This window comes from Dipodomys merriami, unplaced genomic scaffold (genome assembly GCF_024711535.1).
Source record: "Dipodomys merriami isolate MVZ:Mamm:240054 unplaced genomic scaffold, mDipMer1.0.p SCAF_2758, whole genome shotgun sequence".
NCBI classification, from domain to species: domain Eukaryota; kingdom Metazoa; phylum Chordata; class Mammalia; order Rodentia; family Heteromyidae; genus Dipodomys; species Dipodomys merriami.
Window position 1 is genome coordinate 12,959 of NW_027204224.1, and position 9,802 is coordinate 22,760.

The 9,802-nt window shown below is 36.8% G+C and overlaps 1 non-coding gene across 1 annotated transcript; it reads left to right on the forward strand.

The window, feature by feature from the left end:
• Positions 1 to 5,294: 5,294 nt before the first annotated feature.
• Positions 5,295 to 5,401, forward strand: LOC138837810 (U6 spliceosomal RNA). Its single transcript, XR_011375454.1, has one exon. It is a non-coding gene; the product is annotated as a U6 spliceosomal RNA (small nuclear RNA).
• Positions 5,402 to 9,802: the final 4,401 nt, after the last annotated feature.

Below are 9,802 nucleotides of genomic sequence, written 5' to 3' on the forward strand. Positions count from 1 at the left end.
GAGAATACTGTACAGAGGAGTTACAATTACATGGGCAACATAACGAGTACATTTCTTATCAAGCATTGTTGGCTACTCTTTCTTTCCTCTTCCCATCTCTTCCCATCTTCCCCCTACACCCGGTCATCCCCCCACCCACCAAAGTTGTAAAGTTCGTTTTTCGACAAAACAACATTGAAATTCCACCTCACACCAGTTAGAATGGTTATAATAAAGAACTCTAATAACAACAGATGCTGGAGGGGATTTGGACAGAAGTGAACCTTTCTACATTGTTGGTGGGAGTGTAAACTTGTTCAACCACTTTGGAAAGCAGTATGGAGGTTCCTCAAAAGACTCCACATAGAGCTCCCCTATGACCCAGAAATCCGACTTTGAGCATTTACCCACGTGATCACAAACAAGACCATACTAAAGCTACCAGCACGACTATGTTTATTGCACCCCTATTTACTACAGCTAAGATATGGAACCAACCCAGATGCCACTCAATAGATGAATGGATCAAGAAAATGTATATATACACAATGGAATTCTATGCCTCCATCAGAAAGGATGACATTGCCCCATTTGTTAGGAAATGGTAAGACTTGGAAAAAATTATATTAAGTGAAGTAAGCCAGGCCCAAAGAAACATAGGTCTCATGGTTTTCCTTATTTGCAATAACTAGTATATGTCTGAGTCAAGCAGAAAAGGTCAGATAACTTGATGTTAGGGGAATGAAGCCCAAGATAAGTATTCAAATGTTTTTTTGCCTTTCATGAAATTGTTTTTAACATTTTTATTAGATGATTTCTATGTTGCTTTGCATGTTCCTCCCCCACGGTATAACCCCTGCTTTCACTGTATTGATGTAGGTATAATTTGTGGAGGGGAAGGGAAAAAATCATTTAACTAGGGATATAGGTGGACCTATTGCAACAATGAGATGTATAACTTTATTCTTTACAAGGATATTTTCCTGCTACTTTGGTTGTTAAGAGTGTCTATAAGAGCAAGCATTCTGTAGGGAGCTGGGAGACACCATATGTTCTTTACTTACTGAGATTCCTAAGTGACTTGTACTGCATTTTGCAAGTCGAATCTGTCAAAACCTACCAGTTTTAAGAGATAAGAGGAGTGGTAAAAGAACTCATGGAGACAAATATATTTTCAACATATTTTGTTCCAAGCATTCCATCTAAGGCATAGTCAACAACTAATGAAACTTGTGTTGGCTGTAAATATGTGTCTTTCTCCATGTGTGCATGTATACATGTGTATATGTATGTGTGAATTTGTGTGTATAGTAACATACATGTGTACATATATAAGGGCATATACATACATATATGCATATATAAATAAATATACATATGCAAATATATGTACATATATATAAATCAGTGTTCAGTGATTTAATCAATAGTTCCCAGCACATTGTCATTCTCACAAAGTGTACATGTTAAACTGCTCTGAGGAGCTGTGCTCTATGATGGGTATCCTTTGTTCTCACTTGCCCCATTACCTTGTTTTTCATCCCTGTGAACAACTTCGGTCTGCTTACAATAGGATAGTTTTGTTTTCATTACATGTAGTTACTTACTGATAATCAAAGACAAAGGTTATTTGTAAAAGAAAAAGAACTTTTAGGTCTCAAGTCAAAATATCTTACCTATCCCAATGATTCCTATGAGATAAAATTTATAACAGAAGAAAAGTGAAAAGGAATTCCTAGATCTGTTGTTTTGCCATTTAGAATGGCAAAGAATAATATCACGTCAATCTTATAATTGTTAAAAACTGCAAGGGAAACTGTTGGTCCCTATCATGTTCCCACAAAACCAGTGGATCCTGAGGGATAATAGACCAGCTGAAATTCTAAGTAGCAGACATGGAGCCTGAAAGAGAAAGACCATGAATGAAAAAGGGTGAAAGAGAGAAGTACAATAATACTGAAAGTACATAACAGATAAACAAGAGCTGTATGAGAATATTCATACTGCTATCTTTAGACTCTTCATGTACATTTGAAGGTATCTGATGTATGATAACCCATCAATATAACATATAAAATGATTTTGATAAAAAATAAAAATGATGATTCCCTGCCTGGTTTTAGGATGAGGATTATGATGGCTTCATAGAATGTGTTCAGTAGTGAACTTTCTCTTTCAATTTCATTGAAGAGTTGGAGGAGTATTGGTGTGAGCTCTGCTTTGATGGCCTTGTAGAATTCCGCTGCAAAACCATCTGGTCCTGGACTTTTCTTAGATGGAAGGTCTCTTATTGCTGTTTCTATTTCAATGCTTGATATGGGCCTGGAAAGACTTCAAAAAAATTATATTAAGTGAAGTAAGCCAAGCCCAAAGAAACATAGGTCCCATGGTTTCCCTCATTTGCAATAGTTAGTATATGTATGAGTCAAGCAGAAAAGGTCAGATAAGGTGATGTTAGGAAAATGAACCCTAAGATACGTATTTAAATGTTTTTTTCTTTCATTCATTTGTTTCTAACGCATTTATATGATTATTTCCTTGTTGCTTTGTATGTCTCTCTCCCACATTATAACCCCTGCTTTCACTGTATTTGATGTTGTTATAATTTGTGGAAGGGAAGGGGAAAAACAAGTCGTTTAAATAAGGATACAGGTGGACCCGTTGCAACAATAAGAAGTACAAGTTGTCATGTCGAAAACGAACTTTACAACTTTGGTGGGTGGTGGGGGGAGGATTGGGTGGGGGGGAGGCTTGGAATGGATGGGAAGGGGAAATAAAGGAGGAGGCTACAATGCTTGATAAGAAATATACTCATTATCTTGCCCATGTAATTGTAATCCCTCTGTACAGTTTTTTCACAATAAAAAAATAAAAATGACTCAGAAGAAATTATAAGTGCAAATATAATCTTCCCAGAAGAACACTCTCAGAGATATTTCATGACTTTGAAAAGGATAAAGTGGCTCAAGTTAGCATAAATTTAGAAGTATGACAATTCACAAAAATATAAAAAGATATTCATATATTTCATTATATAACCCAAAGCAGAAAGCAAATATTGTTTAGATGATTTTTTAAAGCACAGTCTTTCTGGAGCTGGGAAGGTGGCTCAATGGGAGAGTGCTTGCCTTGCATGCATGGGGCCCTGGGTTTGATTCCTCAGCACTACAGAAGTAGAAAAAGACGAAGGCTCAAATGGTAGCGCTAGCCTTGAGCTGAGGGACAGCACCCAGGACCCAGAGTTCAAGCCCCATGACCAACAAAATAAAAATCAACAAAACAATGCTGGGTGCTGGTGGCTCAGGACTGTAACCGTAGCTATGCAGGAGGCTGAGTTCTGAGGATCCCGGTTGAAAGCCAGCCCAGGCAGGAAAGTCCGTGAGAATCTTATCTCTAATAAACCACTAGAAAACCAGAAGTGGTGCTGTGGCTCAAGGGATAGCGTGCCAGCCTTGAGCTGAAGAGTGCAGGGAGAGCGCTCTGGCCCAGAGTTCAAGCCTCAAGACTGACAAAAACAAAAAACACAAAAACAGTCTCTCACTTTTGTGGTCTCAACTCTGTAATACCGCAGCTTCAGACGAAGGCTAAGATTTTGGGTGTGGACCTTTATCATCCCTTCTAATTCAGACTGTACTTGATAATTTTTTTAATAAATAATTTGTCTTAATTTTCTTCTTTGTAAACTCACATGCACCTATAAAAAATGCTTTGGCCATCCCAGTAAGCTTCTCAAAGTACCTCCTGAGGACGACTTATAAAAAGTTGTATTATATTACAAAAAGGAAAACAATGCAACAAATAAAGAAAACGGACAATTAAATATTAATGATTAATCAAATAAAAAAACAAACAATTACCAGTGTTCTACATATTAGATTTTACTACTTTCTCATATTCCTGTACATTTAAAACTGGCTAAGATTATGATGTTTAAAAAGAGGATTTTGTTTTGGTTTTTATTTTGGATCCGGTCGTGGCCCTGGACTCTGAGCCTGGGTGCTGCCCCTCAGCTCTTCAGCTCACGGCTAGCACTCTACCACTTGAGCCACATCACCACTTCCAGCTTGTTTTTTGTTTATGGGTGTTGAGGAATCGAACCCAGGGTCTCAAGCATGCAAGACAAGCGCTTTACCACTGAGCCACCTTCCCAGCCCCTTAAAAAGAGTTTTATAGGCTATGAGTAGTCTTTAAAATTACTCACTAAGATTACTTTTTATGGCTCATCTCATCATTTGTATATGGCTTATATCATCATTTGTTCCTCACTAACATGTAAAGTAAGGAAGCCCTAAAAATTAAACAGAAACTATATAGTTAACAAAGTCTTAACTCTTCACTCTGCTTCTTTACGCAAAGACTTTGCAACTTCTTATTGGTAATGTTTCTATAAACTCTGAAATGTACATAATTAGTACCATATGTCTGCTACCATAAACCTTAAATACTTTATAGAAAAGTTTATGACCTGCCAAACAGTCCTAATTTTGGCATATATATGCAAATTCCCAAAATTAAATACATTTAAAATTTAAAACTTTTAACAACCTTAACACTTGCTGCAGTGTTCATTATGACAGGTGCCTTGTATAGAACAATTGAATTCCTCCTCCTACACATCTCTTGAACAACAAATACCTGGAATTATTTTGTTTTTGACATGCCAGTCTTGACTTTATTCTTAAATGTGTGCTTATGTAAGAAATGCATGGTACTAACAGTTTGTTGTATTGCTAACAAAAAAAAAAAAAAAGAAATACATGCTTCTAAAATTTCACAAGAATTCTTTTGAACTTACTTTTTTTTGAATTGTCTAGTTTAAGAAAATAAATTACACTTTATATATAAAAAATGTTCTGTGCTCAATTAGGCAGCAAATACGCTAAAATACCATAAACCTTAAATACTTTATAGAAAAGTTTATGACCTGCCAAACAGTCCTAATTTTGGCATATATATGCAAATTCCCAAAATTAAATACATTTAAAATTTAAAACTTTTAACAACCTTAACACTTGCTGCAGTGTTCATTATGACAGGTGCCTTGTATAGAACAATTGAATTCCTCCTCCTACACATCTCTTGAACAACAAATATCTGGAATTATTTTGTTTTTGACATGCCAGTCTTGACTTTATTCTTAAATGTGTGCTTATGTAAGAAATGCATGGTACTAACAGTTTGTTGTATTGCTAACAAAAAAAAAAAAAAAAGAAATACATGCTTCTAAAATTTCACAAGAATTCTTTTGAACTTACTTTTTTTTGAATTGTCTAGTTTAAGAAAATAAATTACACTTTATATATAAAAAATGTTCTGTGCTCAATTAGGCAGCAAATACGCTAAAATTGGAACAATACAGAGAATATTAGCATGGCCCCTGAGCAAGGTTGACATGCAAATTAGTGAAATGTTCCATATTTTTGCAACAACAGATGATGGAGAGCATCTGTCCACAGGGAACTCTACTGCATTCTTGGTGTGTGTGTAAACTTGTTCAACCACTTTGGAAAGCAGTATGGAGGCTCTTCAAAAGACTCCATATGAAGCTTTCCTATGACCCAGCAATCCCACTTATGGGCATTTACCCGAATGATCACAAACAAGACCATACTAAAACTACCAGCACAGCTATGTTTACTGCAGCATTATTTACAATAGCTGATATAGAGCCAACCCTGATGCCCCTCAGTAGATGAATGGATCAAGAAAATGTGGGTGTATATAAACAATGGAATGCTATGCCTCCATCAGAAAGAATAGTATCACCCAATTTGTTAGGAATTGGAAAGTCTTGGAAAAAAATTTATTAAGTGAAGTAAGCCAAGTCCAAAGAAACATAGGTCCCGTGGTTTCTCTTATTTTCAATAACTAATATATGTCTGAGATAAGCAGAATAAGTCAAAAGCTATGTGCATATGAGCAGATAAGATGATATTAAGGGAAATGAACCCTAAGACAGGGACACAAGTATGTTTTTTCTTTCTTGTTATTGTTTCTAACGTACTTATGATGTGCAATATGATTTTTTTTCTTTCTGTATATGTTCCTCCCCCACGCTATAACCCCTGTTTTCATTGTATTTGAAGTTGGTACACCTACATCCTGTGTATATGTTTCTCTAATTTGGTGAGGGGAAGGGAAATACAAAATGGTTAAATAGGGATACAGGTTAACTCATTGTAACAATGAGATGCACAAGACACTCTGTTGAAAAATGAACTTTACAATTTAGTCAGGGGGAAGGGGGAGGGGAGCGTATTTGTGGAGGTGGGAGGGAAGGGATGGTGGGAAGAGGGAACAATGCTTGTTAAGAAATGTACTCATTATTTGCTCCCATAAATGTGACACCTCTGTACAGTTTTTTTTTTATAATAAAAATTGTATGAAAATGTTCTTATGTCTTGGTAGTGTAAAAATATCAGGAACAGAATAATGAAGGAATGTTGTAGACTGAGGTGAAGTCCATATAAAAATGTGCAAAACTGATGAGCGGTATATTGTGTTTTACATCATTTAAGTTACATTGAAAAAATAGGGAAGACCTAGAAGAATGAATTCTCTTTTTGATATCCTATCATAGTTCCTTAGCAGGATGAACTCTTTCCTCATTGTTGTAGAGGCATCATCAGATGAGAGGAACTGATTTTTTTTGTTGGCTTCCTTACATTTATTTGTCAGTTTATGAACTACTAGTTTATGTCTGAGACAAGAAGAAAAGGTCAGATAAGTTGATGCTAGATGAAATGAACCCCAAGATAAGTAGTCAAATGTTTTTTTTCTTTCTTGCAATTGTATTTAACATATTTATAACATGATTTCTTTGTTGCTTTGTATGTCTGTCCCCCACGGTATAATCCCTGCTTTCATTGTATTTGATGTTGTTATAATTTGTGGAGTGGAAGGGCAAAAACAAACCATTTAAATACTGATATAGGTGGACCTATTACAACAAGAGTTGGACAAATCCTTATGTTGAAAAACGAACTTTCCAACTTTGGAAGGGTAGGGAAGGTAGAAGGATGGGAAGGGGAAACAAAGGAGGTAGCAGCAATGCTTGATAAGAAATGTACTAATTGCCTTGCCAATGTAATTTTAACTCCTCTGTACAGTATTTTCACAATAAAATTTTTTAAAAAAGAAACTAAGGGAAATTAGACACACAAGCTTTGGAAAGTGTAAGGTCTGCTCCTAGATGGCAAGCAGACTCCACCCTCCTCGCAGCAAATTTTGTACCCAGTACTTGCGTTATCTAGGCAACTGGCACAAATGGAAGAGGTCACATCTGCATCTGCTGAGGTGACATCTGAATTTGATGTGGCCACAAATTTCTCCGCCCATAATTTAGATAAGGTCTAGCTCAGGCCCAGATGACCTTTCTCTGCTCTTTTATAGCTCTTTCTCATCTCTTTCCTTCTCTTCTCTTTCCCAGGTCTCTTCTCTTTCCTCGCTCTCTCTTTCCCACCTTTCCCAGATGCTCTCTATTCTAGCTCTTTTCTAGCTCTTTTCTAGCTCTTTTCTCTCTCTTTCTCAGCTCTTCAAGCTCTCTTTCCCAGGCCTTTCCCCACCACGTTGAGGACCAAGATGGTCTGGTGTCAGCTGGAATGATGAATAAACCTACTCCTTACCTGAATACCACGTACATGCTGCTGTTCTTCCTTAGCTAACTCTTTTTAAAATCCTAACAGAAAATGACCATTTAGGATGAATGATATTTGATTTTACAATCAGAAAAATGTTTAAAAAATTATATAGATATAAAATACTCCAAAAGATTTATTCTATGAATCTATCCCTTGGAACAAATGATACGAAGTTGATTAATGTAATTTACGATAATACATATATTCACATACCTATTTATGTTCACATAAATTTCACTTAAACAACAATTAAATGACTATATTTCTACCATCTACTTGGAGTATACTTAAATCTCTAAAAATGACTATGCTGCTGCTATAAACAGCAATTCCCCAATTGTCCTCCACAGAGGGCATCCACAGCGTACTTTGTGATAGGGCCAAAGCCTGAGTCAAGAAACTTCCCAATGGTGCCCAGTGGGTAAACTGTTTTGATTTGGTTTAAAGAAAACTAAAAAGAAACATTATTAATACCTTGCTCTTTCGTGATGTGGAGACCACCTATGAGAAAGAGTTCCTACCTTGCTCTTCAACACAGTTGTAATGAAAAAGGAAGGGACAAGACTGTGAACTTACGATGCACAGAGTTGAGTGCCATGCACTGGGAGTCAAGGCGGACCATTAGTCGAGAAACAAGGAGTTGCAAGTCTAACCCACAAGACACGGCAACATCAGGCAGGCCATAGGCAGTGACGGTGAATTTGTAGCCCCATTCATTATTACTGCTGTCAGAATGAAAGAGCACCATCCTTAAACGTCACGTTCTAGAGAGAAAAAAAAGTCATGTGGTCAACAAGATGGAAGGAGGCAACAACTCAGCAGTTAAGTATATTCTTTGTGACTCAAAAAAATCTTAAAAGCGGTCTCCATTTCTATAAGTTCAAAATGATTAAGAGAGAAATGTACACAGATGATACCAAAACACAAAACTCACAACTACATTTAGAAAGCAGAATTAGTAGAAAACTGCTGCTCAGCTTTCTAAAACTCAAGTGACTATCTGCTCAACCAGTGATCACTGGCTCAGTTCTTTGTTCTCAACCAAGACCCTTGATAGGAGAGAGAAGTAAACAGTCTGAAGCAGGCTGCAGCCCAGATATTAAACAGATCTGTCAGCCGGGCTCCTAGCTTTCACCATGGTTTAAGTCTTTCTCTTGGATCCACTGGCCCTTCTGAACTCAGAGATTAACAGCTCTTTAATTTATTCTGGACAACATTGGTATTAGCAAATTTCCTATGAAGAGCCAGATAGTTAAATTTTTAGCTTTTGTGGGCTACATAATCTCTAGTGTAACTGTTCCTTTCTACAAGTAGAGTATCAAAGCAACCCTTAGAAATATGGGTGTGGTTACATTCTAGAAATGTGCCAGTATTAAGGTTTGTACTTAGAGCTTTGAGTATTTTTCAGCTATTTTGCTCATGGCTGTCATTGTACCATTCAAGCCATGTCTCCACTCTGGCTTTTTGCTGGTTGAGATAGGGCTCTCTTAGATTTGTCTACCTAGGCTAGCTTTAAATCCTATTCCTCAAATATCAACCTGCTGAGTAGCTAGGATTTTGAACAATATGACCATGAGCCACCAGAGCCTAGCTAGTCCTTCTCTTTCTACACACCATACCATTATTGCTCTAAAGTTGGAAAAAGGACAAGAATTGCTACAGAAGTACTTATTTACCTTGTTTGGGGAATATGACTTACCTTAGGCCACTTATAAGTACCAACTTTGTGTCAGTGTGTCTTCCCACCTCTAGAGTCTGTAAATTCCAGATAATCATACCTGTGAAGGCATAATCTCTATTATATTCTTTCTCTTGTTTTTGATCCACTATTGCTTGGAAGAAAAAACATGTGAGTCTTAGCGCTTTTCGGTTTCACACCTCTCATCAAATTCCACTTCAAAATAGGTTGCCCTTGGGCTAACAAAGACAGATACTTCATGGCAGTTATTTTCATAGTTATGGGCAGATTTCTTGGACCATATATGTAATACCACAGGCTGTTCCTGCTGCCAGGTCTCAACATCCAGCTAGGCAGACAAATGAGTAAGAGAAAATTCCAGATATTACTACACAACCAACTGTCAAAATAAACTATCAGTGCTGTAGATCACAGGCTTTGACAGCCCTGATGAAATTTTATACAGGCTAATCTGATTTTCCTGTCTACGCAGAGATCAATAGAC